The sequence below is a fragment of the Narcine bancroftii genome, chromosome 1 (assembly GCF_036971445.1).
Source record: "Narcine bancroftii isolate sNarBan1 chromosome 1, sNarBan1.hap1, whole genome shotgun sequence".
Classification (NCBI taxonomy): domain Eukaryota; kingdom Metazoa; phylum Chordata; class Chondrichthyes; order Torpediniformes; family Narcinidae; genus Narcine; species Narcine bancroftii.
This window is the reverse complement of record NC_091469.1, coordinates 36,387,047-36,399,116: the sequence shown is the minus strand read 5'-3', so window position 1 is coordinate 36,399,116 and position 12,070 is coordinate 36,387,047. Positions and strand designations below refer to the sequence as shown.

Below are 12,070 nucleotides of genomic sequence, written 5' to 3'. Positions count from 1 at the left end.
ACAACCTCATACTCAATGTCACCAAAACCAAGCGGCTGATTGTTGACTTCAGGAAGAGAAAACCAGAGGTGTACGATTCAGTAATCATCGGGAGATTAGAGTGGAGAGGAGTTCTTGGGAATGACTATCTTGGAAGATGTTTCCTGAAGCCAACCCACTAATGGATCCGTAAAGAAAGAACATCATCACTTCTACTTCATCAGGATTTGCTGAGGTTTGGTATAACATTGGAAACCCTGGCAATTTCCTGCAGATGTGTGGTTGAATGTGTGCTGACCAGCTGCATCATGGTCTGATAATGGGATACCAATACCTCCGAATGTAAAGTCCCACAAAAGGGAGTGGACGCACCCCAGAACGTCACAGGCAAACTCATTCCTAACATTGAGGATATCGATGGGGAACACTGATGTCGGAGAGCAGCAGCAACCATCAACATCAAGCAGCACACCACCTGCTGCTACTATCAGGAAAGAGGTATAAGTGCTCGCACCACCAGGTTCAGAAACAGCTGTTACTCCTCCACCATCAGTCTCGTCGACAGCAAACTCAATCAGGAACTCATTTAAAGACTCCTACTTTTTCACTTTATTGCTTTTTTTTTACCTCCCTATATTGATCCTTAGAAAACTACACCACAAAAAACAGGCCATTTAGCTCTTCTAGTCTGTGCCAAAACATAATTCTGCTAATCCCACTGACCTGCACCATTCCATAACCCTCCAGACCTCTCACATCCATGTATCTATCCACTTTATTCTTAAAACATAAGAGTGAGCCCACAATTATGTCAGATGGTATCTTCATCTGAACTCCCACCACTTTCTGAGTGAAGAAGTTCCCCCTAAACCTTTCCCCTTAAAGCCATGTCCTCTCATATTTACTTCTCCTAATCTAAGTGGAAAGAGCCTACTTGCATTTACTCTATTTCCCTCATAACTGTGTAAACCTCTATCAAATTTCCCTTCTTTCTTATACACTCCAAGGAATAAAGTCCTAACCTTTTAATCTTTCCCTGAAACTCAACTCCTGAAGACCCGACAACATCCTAGTAAATCTTCTCTGCACTCATTTGATCTTACTGATATTCTTCCTGCAGTTTGATGACCAGAACTTCACACAATACCAAATTTGGCCTCAACAATATCTTATACAACCTTTACCATAACATCCCAACTCCTGTCTTCAATACTTTGATTTATGAAGGCCAAGATGCCAAAAGCTTTCTTGACAACCCTGTCTATCTATGATAGCACTTCCAGGGAATTATGTATCTGTATTTCCAGATCCCTTTGTTCCTCTGCACTCATCAATGCCCTACCATTCACTGTGAACATCCTTTTTTGGTTTGACCTTCCAAAATCCAAGACCTCATACTTGTCTGCATTAAATTCCATCTGCAACTTTTCAGCCAATTTTTCCACTTGGTCCAGATCCATTTGCAAGCTTTGAAAAACTTCCTTGCTGTTCACAATGCCTCCAATCTTAGTGTTATCAGCAAAATTTCTGATCCAGTTTCCCACATTATCCTCCAGATCATTGATAGAGACAACAAAGAGCAATGGTCTCTGCAACGACCCCTGAGGCTCACCACTAAACACAGGCTTCCATTCTGAGAAGCAATCATCCACTACCACTCTCTGTCTTCTCCCTTTCAGCCAATTTCAATTCCATTTTACAACCTCTCCATGGATACCGAGTGTCTGAACTTTTTGAACTAACCTCCCATGTGTGACCTTGTCAAAGGCCTTACTTATGTCCAGGCAGACAACATCCATAGTCGTCTTTCAACTACTTTCTTGGTAACCTCCTAAAAAAACTATATAAGATTCATTAAATATGACCTGCCATGCACAATGCCCCATGCTGTCCAAATACTTGTATATCTAATCTCTCAGAGCCCCCTCCAATAATTTACAGGCTCACCGGCATGTAATTTCCTGGTTTACTTTTGGAGCCTTTTTCAAACAATGGAACAACATGAGCTACCCTTCCATTCTTTGGCACCTCAGCCATTGCTAAGGACATTTTAAATATTTCTGCTAGGGCCCCTACAATTTCTAAACTAGTCTCCCTCAATGTCTGAGGGAATATCATGTCAGGCCTGGAGGATTTATCACTACAGGTCAGCAAGCACCTCCTCCTCTTTAATTTCTATGTGCTCCATACCACTACTGCTTGTTTCCCTTCCTTCCTTATAAACAAGGCCAGTTTCCTGAATAAATACTGATGCAATAAAACTGTTTAGGCTCTCCCCCATCTCATTAGGCTCCAAACGTAGACAACCACTTTGATCTTCTAGGGGACCTTTTACTCTTAATATACTTGTAGAAACCCTTCTGGTTTACCTTTACATCATCTGACATAGCAACTTCATGTCTTCTTTTAGCCTTCCTGATTTCACTCTTGTATTTTCTTAATTTTCTATACTCTTCTAGTAGCTCATTTTCTCTTTGTTGCCTATACTTGCTATATCTCTCTTTTCCTCTTTACCATATTGCTAATATCCTTGAAAATATCCTTTAATCCTGACAAGAACATGCAAACCCTGCACTCTCAAAATTTCACCTTTAAAGGCCTTCTACTTACTGAACACATCCTTGCAAAAAAACAACTTATCCCAATCCACTCTTCCTTGATCCTTCTCATTTCCACAAATTGGCCTTTCTCCAATTTAGAATCTCAACTCGAGGACCAGACCTATCCTTCTCCATAATTAACGAAACCAAATTTTGCCTACATATACTTCTGTCACCTGACCTGTCTGGTTCCTTTTTTTTTAATTAAAAAAAAATTATTTAAGAGTTTTACAAAACAAAAGGTTAAACCTTTTTGGGAAAGATTTATTAAATTTTTGCGAGATTTGTTCCAAATAGACTTGTATATGAATCCATGGATATGTTTATTGGGATATATGATTATAATTACAGCAAATTTACGTTTGGAGAAACCTCAAATTGCATTTATTCGGTTAAGTTTGGCGATGGCCAGAAAGTGTATAGCTGTAACATGGAAAAATTATCTTGAACTGCATGTACAAAGATGGCACAACGAAATGCAGTCATGTATCTACTTAGAGAAAATAATGTATAATTTACAAAACAATTATTCTTTTTTTAACAAGATGTGGAGTCTGTATTTGAAATGTATGGGTTTACATGTTAAGTAAAAACTGTATATGTGATGTAAAAGGTTGGCATACCACCCAACAACCTGCTATAATTTGATGTTATTCTGTTTTTTTTTAAATAAGCTCCGAAGGGGTAAGGGTGGGATAGGTGGGAGGGGGGTAGTAGGGAGTAACCTGTCTGGTTCCTTAATAGGAGATCAAATATTGCATCCTCTCTCGTTGGTTCCTCTATATATTGATTTAGTATACTTTCCTGAACACATTTGAGAAACTCTAAGCCATCCAACCCTTTTACAATATGGAAGTCCCAGTGAATATTTGGAAAGTTAAAATCTATAACTATCACAGCTTTCTGTTTCTTATATCGTTCTGCTCTCTCTACAGATTTGCTCCTCCAATTCTCTCTGACTTTTGGGCGGTCTACAATGCAACTCTAACAGTGTTGTCACACCTTCCCCTTTCCTCAGCTCCACCTATATGGCTTCTGTAGACGAGCCCTCTGGGCTGTACTGTCTAAGCACATCTGTGATACTTTCCCTGACTAGCAAGGCCACTCCTCCTCCTTTCATCCATCCCCCTCTATAATGTCTGAAACAATGAAAACCTGGAACATTGAGCTGACAGTCCTGTCCCTCCTACAGCCAAGTCTCACTAATAGCAATAATGTTCTAATCCCACGTACCAATCCATGCCCGTAGCTCATCTGCCTTTCCAACAATGCTCCTTGCATTGAAATAAATACTCCTGAGAACATTTCTATCATGTACCACCTGTTTTCTGATTATCCTCCTCCACTCACTATCAACTTTAACACTCTGCTTGCCATCTCCCTGCTAATCTAGTTTAACCCCCCCCCCCCACCCCCCCGAGCAGCACTAGCAAACCTGCTAGGATGTTAGTCCCCCCTCCAGTTCATGTCCAAACTGTCACGTCAGGACAGGTCCCACTTTCCCTGGACGGAGCCCAATTGTCCAGAAACTTGAAGCCCTCTCACCTGCACCATCTCGTTAGCCATATATTTAGTTGCATTGACTTCCTATTTCTAGCCTCACTAGCTCTTGGCACAGGCAGAACTCCTGAGATTGTAACCCTGGAGCTCTTGTCCTTTAACTTTGCACCTAACTTCCTAAACTCTTTTTGCAGGAGCTCCTCATCTTTCCTATATGGACCACGACATCTGGCTGCTCACCTTCCCTCCTGAGAATACCAAGAACAGAATCCAAGCTATCACGGACCCTGGCAGCAGTGAGGCAACAGACCATATGGGATTCTCATCTCTCCCACAGAACCTGTTATCTGTCCCCCAACTAACCAATTCCCTAACACTACTGCTCTCCTTTTTTCCCTCCTTTCTTACTGGACCCTCATCTCAGAGATGTGACCACTACATCTTGTCCATGATAAGTCATCTCCACCAACAGTATCCAAAACAGTATACTTATTGTTGATGGGAACATCATAGGGATGCTCTGCTCACTCTGTTTATTCCCCTTCCCTCTCCTGACAGAGACCCGACTAGCTGCCTCCTGACTCTTGTGGGTGACTGTCTCCCTGAAACTCCTCTCTTTCACCCTCTCTGCCTCTCGACTGATCCAGAGTTCATCCAGCTCCCGTTCCCTAACTCGGTTTGTCAGGAGCTGCAGCTGCATGCACCTTTTGCAGATGTAGTCCTCAGGGATAATTGTGCTGTTCCAGATTTACCCACATCCTGCAACTGGAGCAATCCAATGCCCTAGCTGACTCCATTACGTACTCCTAATATCGATCCGAGATATCAATCTAAAGGCCGACCTGCCAAAGGTTGTCCCGCCAAAGCCTCACTGCTGACCCGGCGAAGGTTGCTCCACTGAAGCCTCACCACCGACCCGCCAAAGGCTGCCCCAGTGAAGCCTCACCACTGACCTACCAAACACTGCCCTGCCAAAGCCTCACCGCTGACCCAATGAAGGCTGTCTTGCCAAAGCCTCACTGTTGAAGGCTGCCTTGTCAGTTGTTTACATTTGTTTATATGTTTACATCATGTACTTTTTTTTTGCACTATCTATAAGTGGTAATTTTGCCTGGCCTGCAGGAAAAAGAATCTCAGGGTAATATGTGATGTCATGTATGTTCTCTGACAATAAATCTGAAATCTGAATTAGAAAAGCTAAGGCATTTGTTAAAAGAACAAAAGCAATATTAATAAAAATGAAATGCTTGAACAATTTGTTTGTTTCTGTGACCCACATGTAACAATGAATTTGTTCTGATCAAGATAATTCATCAAGGAATGACTTGATCTTTTATATGGTATCTGATGACAAAACTAAAAACTGTTTAATCTTGATAATAAAAATTGTTCCAATCTGTTCATGTAAACCCAACATTGCCATATCCTTTGCAGTCATGAGAAAATGATGCACCCAAGTCCAGACTTTACATACATTTTACCAGACTGATAAGCATTCATCAGCTGGGAGAGAGATGGTAATTGAAGGAGGCTTTATACAGTCTTGTTTGACAGTTGTGGTGGAAGCTTTGATATTTAAATTGATATCAAGACAGTAGTGGAATTTTGCACATTGTCTTTGGAATGATACCCTAGCCTCTGACTTACTGACAAATTGCACCAAGCATTTTAATTTTATTATTCAACTATTAATTATGAATATTTGCTTTAATTTCTTGCAAAACAAAGCTTTTTACTATCTTGGCATATGTGACAAAGTACAATTGTAAGTCTACCAGTTAGACCATAGAGAATTACCAATTGAAAAGGATAATCATTAAGACAGTGGGTGATCTGTCCTAACTTTTAGGTTGCATTAGACCCTGGTGCCTGTATCCAGCTTTAATTCAATCAGATTTTGGAGGGAGTGCTGTGACACATGACAAGCTGGATATCATATCTTAAAACTTTTACTTGTGATGGTTGGTTCTGAAATATTTATATGGATACAAAGGTTTAACAGGGTTAAAAGTGAAGCTTGAAACTTATCAAAAAATTTTGATCACTTAATTTGGAGAGATTATTTCAAATTACTACAAATGGTAGAGCAGGAATCATGCCTGGATAATACATAAGTAAGGAGTTAGATTAAAAAGAATCACACTTGATGTTAAATTAATGAGATGTGTGGATTGCATTCATGATCTGCTGTATCTACTGTACTAATAAATGGTAGTGAATTGTATCAATAAAATGTAAAATAAATTGCACAGATTGTCTGTAAGTTGATCATTGTAATGAACTGCAGTATTTACGATAATAATTATCTAATCATTGCAACAGAGTAACAAATTCATCAACCTTAATGTCAATACTGGTGTTCATTCTTGGTGTTAACCCTCGCCCAGCCGCCTTCATCTGATTTCATCATGTGCCTTTCTCTAGAGCTTAAAGTCAGAGGCACCTTGAGAAAAAAAGAAATCCATTCCAATGGTTCCTGTGTGGCAGTGATTAGACAAAGGATTCATTTTCCAAACCCAACCCCAACCCACCAATTTTCCCTTGCAACCGCTGCAACCGTGTCTGCCTGTCCCCCATCGGACTTGTCAGCAACAAACGAGCCTGCAGCTGACGTGGACATTACCCCTCCATAAATCTTCGTCCGCGAAGTCAAGCCAAAGAAAAAGAATTTTCCTGTTGCCATTAACATAGTCTGCTTTTCCCTTAATTGAATAGACATTCTTCAGTTCACTTACCCAGGCAAATAGAGATGGTTCCATTATAGTGCATGCATTGTGGATGATGGATTGGGCATGTGGTGTTGAAATTCATCTCACATATCAGGTTATCTCACCTCTGTCCAGTTCTGGTAGTTCTTGTAAGCGGCTGGTTCAATCTCAATCCTGTGGATTTGGAGATGGTATTAGCATTGAAAGTCAAATGCAGATTACTCGACTCTCTTGTTTGGGATAGTCTTTATCTGCAACTAATATGAAAGAGGTAGCACTTGCGACTTGTAAAACAATTTTATTTTCCATCAATAAACAAGGAGATAACATCACTGACTTTTACAGAATATATCAGCATCTCCCAGCAATCTACGTACATAGGATGTTTCTACCCCTCCCATTCCACCCCCCCCCCAAAAAAAATAAGGAAAAGACAGAGAAAATGAAAAGAAAGGGGGAAAAAAGGAGAGAAAAAGAAAGAGGGAGGCTGGATGTGGTGTTGGTGCTTCCAGAAAGTGTCCATAGAGGCTGTGGAGCCACCTCCTTATATATTTACTTTTATTAATCCATCATGTACTTTTTTTGTTGCACTATCTATAAGTGGTAATTTTGCCTGGCCTGCAGAAAAAAGAATCTCAGGGTAGTATGTGATGTGATGTCATGTAAATCTCTAAGTCTTTTTATCGGGGTGTGGCTACAGCTATGCTCCTGCATATATCAGATATGGCTGCCATATTTTAACAAACGTGCTGCGTCAGTTTCTAAGATTATACCTGATTTTTGTTTCCCATGGGAATACAGCTATGCATCTCGTAATCCACTTACTGATAATAAGAGGGGAGTGGGACTTCCAGGTCATCGCTATGCATTTTTTTTGCTATGGACAAAGAAACAAATACAAATTGAATTTGGTTAATTTGTAGCTTATGTCCATAGGGTTCCCCAGCAGATACAACAATGGATCCGGTGGGAAAGTTACCTTCGTTATTCTGGTTAGAACGATGACCAAATCCTGCCAAAATGGGGTTACCTTTGTGCAGGACCAGGTTGCATGAACGAATGTTCCCTGCTCCACTCCACACCTGAAGCATGTCTCCGGAACCTCTGGTTTTGCCTTGCAAATCTTTTGTGGTGTGAGGTAGAGCTGGAGTAGAAAGTGGTATTGAATCAGTCTGTATCTAGAATTAATAACTGTTGTCTCACTGTCTCTACACCAATCGACCAACATCTTTTGTCAAATTGTTATGTCCAGGTCTGACTCCCATCTCTCTCTTGATCTATGAGCCCCAAGGCTTTCACCTTGGAGTAAAGAGTACATTCTTGAAATAAATTTGGGTGTGTTTCCCAGTCAAAGCAACCCTTCCACCTTGTTAGTTGTAGGCTGGGTCATTGTAGGGGTCCACCTATTCTTTAGAAATGAACTTAAATGAAATATCCCATAAAGAAAATCATATTTACTCTTTAGCAGCTAAAAGGACATAAGCTGTCTTCCCTCATAGCAGTTCTCAAATATGTTGGATCCCCCGTCGATGCCAAATCTCCAGGATTTTATTGCCCATGTTCATGGGCATCAATTTATTTTATGTCAGTGGCACCTTTGATGATATTCCCACTTTCTCTCCAATACCCTCATTGATCTTATGCCAAATTTGAATTAGATGTTTGGGGTTATCCATTTTTTTGCTATTAATTTGGCATCCCATTTGTATATGAAATCCTTCACCATCCTCTTCCCCCATTGCATGCAATCCCATTTACACCCAAGTGGGTGGTTCCCCCTCCTCAAAGAAAGATGCAAGGAACCTCTACTAAACTGCTAGACAATATTTTTAAAAATCAAGCAACCTTAAACCCCCCCCCCCCCCCAAGCTGTAGTCCCATGTCAATTTTTTCAGGGCTATTTGGGTACTTTCCCCATTCCAGATAGATTTCCTTATGCTATTATTCAGCGCCTTAAAAAAAAGATTGTAGCAATGGAATTGGCAGAGACTGGAAGAGGTTTGGAGTCCTGGCATCACTTTCATCTTTATGTAATTAACCCTTCCTATCAAGGTGATGGGCAGATCCCTCCATCTCATTAAGTCACCTTCAATCTTCTCCAATATAGGAGGGTAGTTGAGTTAATATAAATTTTACAGGTTACTATCAATCTTGTTTCCTAGGTATGACTGTTTCTTTGATATTCTTCATGGTCAAATTTATTCAGTGGCATGATCTTGCTTTTTCCTAAGTTGGCTTTATAGCCCGATATTGTACCATAGTTCTCCAGTGTGGTGAGCAACTTTGGCAAAGACCCGGCCTGGTCCGTCAGGTATGACAACACGTCATCTACCATTAGATTAATCTTGTGCTCGCACTGACCCACGGTGAATAACTTTATTACTGGATATTTCCTGATGGTCTCAGCCAATGGTTCAATTGATAAGACAAACAGCCCTGAAGACAGAGGATCGTCCTGCCTGCTGCAACCACTGAGGAGAAATGTTGGTGATATTTGTCCATTCATACTGACTTTTGCCCATAGTTTGTCATACAGTGTTTTTATCCAATTAAAAAATGTTTGTACCTTTCCAAGTTTTCCAAAACTTTAAACAAAAAAGGCCATTCTAGCTGATCAAAGGCCTTTTCTGCATGTAGCGAAACTATTATACTTGGATCAAATTTGCTTGTGCCAAAGGTATAAATCAGGGGTGGCCAAACCGTGGCTCTTGAGTCACATGCGGCTCTTTGACATGTAATGTGTGGCTCGCGGGAGGGTAGGTGTCCGCAGTGGGGAGGGTAGGAGACCACAGCGGGGAGGATGGCTGTTACCGGGTTGCCAGCTGACTGTCAACAACCTTCCTGCTGCTAGGCACCTGAAAGCTGCTAGCCGCTTTGCCTTGCTGCTTTCAGGTGTCTGGCGGAATGCTTGGTGTGTAGACTTGATTAGAAAAACATCTTGCAAAATTGCTCCCTTTGAAACAGTGCTTCTTCACTATCTGCAGCGTATCAGCATTTTGAAAATGGATGATTTGCAAGGATTGGAAAATACTTTCCCCACCAAAATTGTACCAGTGGTAGGCAACCTCCCGTGATGGCTGTCCCAGCCCTGTAGTCCTGCACCGGAGAGCTGACAGGCAGAGGGGAGTTGGGTCGCCGGGCAGCGGGCAGGGGGGTTGTCAGGCTCGGGGAGTTAGGTCGCTGCCTGATTGTCATACGAATAATAGAATAACATTGTTTATATAATGAATAAAGAGAGAGAGTGTGACAAATATAAAATAGAGAGTGAGTGAGAGAAAGAAAGTAAGAGTGTGTGAAAATAAGTGAGAGAGAAAGAAATAGAATGAAGCAGAGTGAGTGAAAGAATGAGAAGGACTGTAAGAGAATGAAGGAATGAAAGGAAGAGAAAGAAAGAAATAAAGTGAGAGAAAGAGAGAGAGAGACAGAGAGAGAGAGAGAGAGAGAGAGAGATAGAAAGAAAGAAAAATGGGTGAGTGGTGAGAGCCAAAAGCCTATGGCACCTGGTATCCTCAGGCAGTCTCCCATCCAAGTACTGACCAGGCCTGAGCCTGCTAAGCTTCTGAGATCAGACGAGATTGGGCGTTTTTAGGCTAGTTTGGCTGTAGGCAGCAGGTGCCTGCTTCTGCCACCACTTAACCAACTCACTGGCATACATGTATGCCGTTTCACACTCAGGCACAATACAACAAATAATACAAGCAAAACATTTCAATATAGCCAGTCTGAGTGTGAGAGAGAGAGAGAGAGAGAGAGAGAGAGAGAGAGAGAGAGAGAGAGAGAGAGAGCGACAGGGACAGAGATAGAGAGAAAGAGAGAGAGAGAGAGAGAAGTGAGACAGAGAGCGACAGGGACAGAGATAGAGAGAGAGAGAGAGAAAGTGACAGAGAGTGAGAGAGAGAAAAGTAAAGAGAGAGTGTGACAGATATAAAATTGAGAAAGAGTGAGTGAGAGAAAGAAAGTGAGAGAGCATGAAAATAAGTGAGAGAGAAACAGATAGAATGAGGCAGAATGAGTGAAAGAATGAGGAGGATTGAAAGAGAATGAATGAATGAAGGAATGAAAGGAAGAGAAAGAAAGAAAGTAAGAAAGAGTGAGAGAGAGAAATACAAAGAAAGAAAAATGGGTGGGTGGTGAGAGCCAAAAGCCTATGGCACTTGATATTCCCAGACAGTCTACCATTCAAGTACTGACCAGACATGAGCCTGCTTAGCTTCCGAGATCAGATGAGTTCGAGCATTTGCAGGCTAGTATGGCAGTAGGCAGCAGGTGCCTGCTTCTGCTACCACTTAACCAACTCACCGGCACACACGTATGCCGCTTCACACTCAGTCACAATACAACAAATCAGACAAGCAAAACATTTCAATATAGCCAGTCTGAGAGAGAGAGAGAGAGAGAAAGAGAGAGAGAGAGAGAGAGAGGTGAGACAGAGAATGACAGAGAGAGAGAAAGAGAGAGAGAGAGAGAGGGAGAGAGAGAGAGAGAATATACCTCCCTGAGGTGGGCTGAGCAAGTACACCTCAGCGCTGTGTTCTCCGCTTTCAGGTGGCCTCCCAACAGCCGCATTTAGGTATTTTAGGTGGCTTTACATTCAGGTATTATGGCCACCTGAAAGGGGCTAATGTTAGTGTTAGTGGGTGTGGCTTGCGATCGCGTGATTGCTACAGCTCTCAGATATCTGAAGTTTATGGTATACAGCTCTTATGCTAAGCAGGTTTGGCCATCCCTGGTATAAATAGTCTGTTCAAGTTGTTAGGAGAGTGTCTCTTCCTGATGAAGCCAACTTGATCAGGAAGGTACCTACCCAACCTATTAGCCAGTGATTTGGCTATTATTTTGTAATCTGTAGTTAATAGTGTGATGGGCCTTTATGAGGATGGCTTCAACAGGTCCCTGATCTTTATAGGTGTCACCACTAAGATAGCTGTAGCACTGCCTGGTTCAATATACCCATTAACAACAGTATCAATACATTTTTGAATTCAGTGGGGAAGCCATCCCCTCTCAGAGACTTGATTGCTTGTAATGTTCCCACGGCCAGTTTAATTTCCTCACTGGAAAATGGGGCATCTAATTACGTCTGGTCCTCTGTGCCAATCTCAGCAACTCAAACCCTGCCAAAAACTCCTCAATTTTATTTAAGTTTCTTGGGACCTTGGATTTATACAATACCTCTTAAAAAATTTTAGAGGCGTCATTTATTTCTTTTAGATTGTATGTTACTGAGTCTGGCCCGACTAAACCACATTAATCATTCTTGAAGTTTCCTCTGCTCTCAGTTGC

The 12,070-nt window shown here is 41.5% G+C and overlaps 2 pseudogenes; both read right to left on the bottom strand.

Annotated features, from left to right (window-relative positions):
- Positions 1 to 10,275: 10,275 nt before the first annotated feature.
- Positions 10,276 to 10,394, bottom strand: LOC138752086 (5S ribosomal RNA; annotated as a pseudogene).
- A 535-nt stretch (positions 10,395 to 10,929) lies between these two features.
- On the bottom strand, positions 10,930 to 11,048 carry LOC138752182 (5S ribosomal RNA; annotated as a pseudogene).
- Positions 11,049 to 12,070: the final 1,022 nt, after the last annotated feature.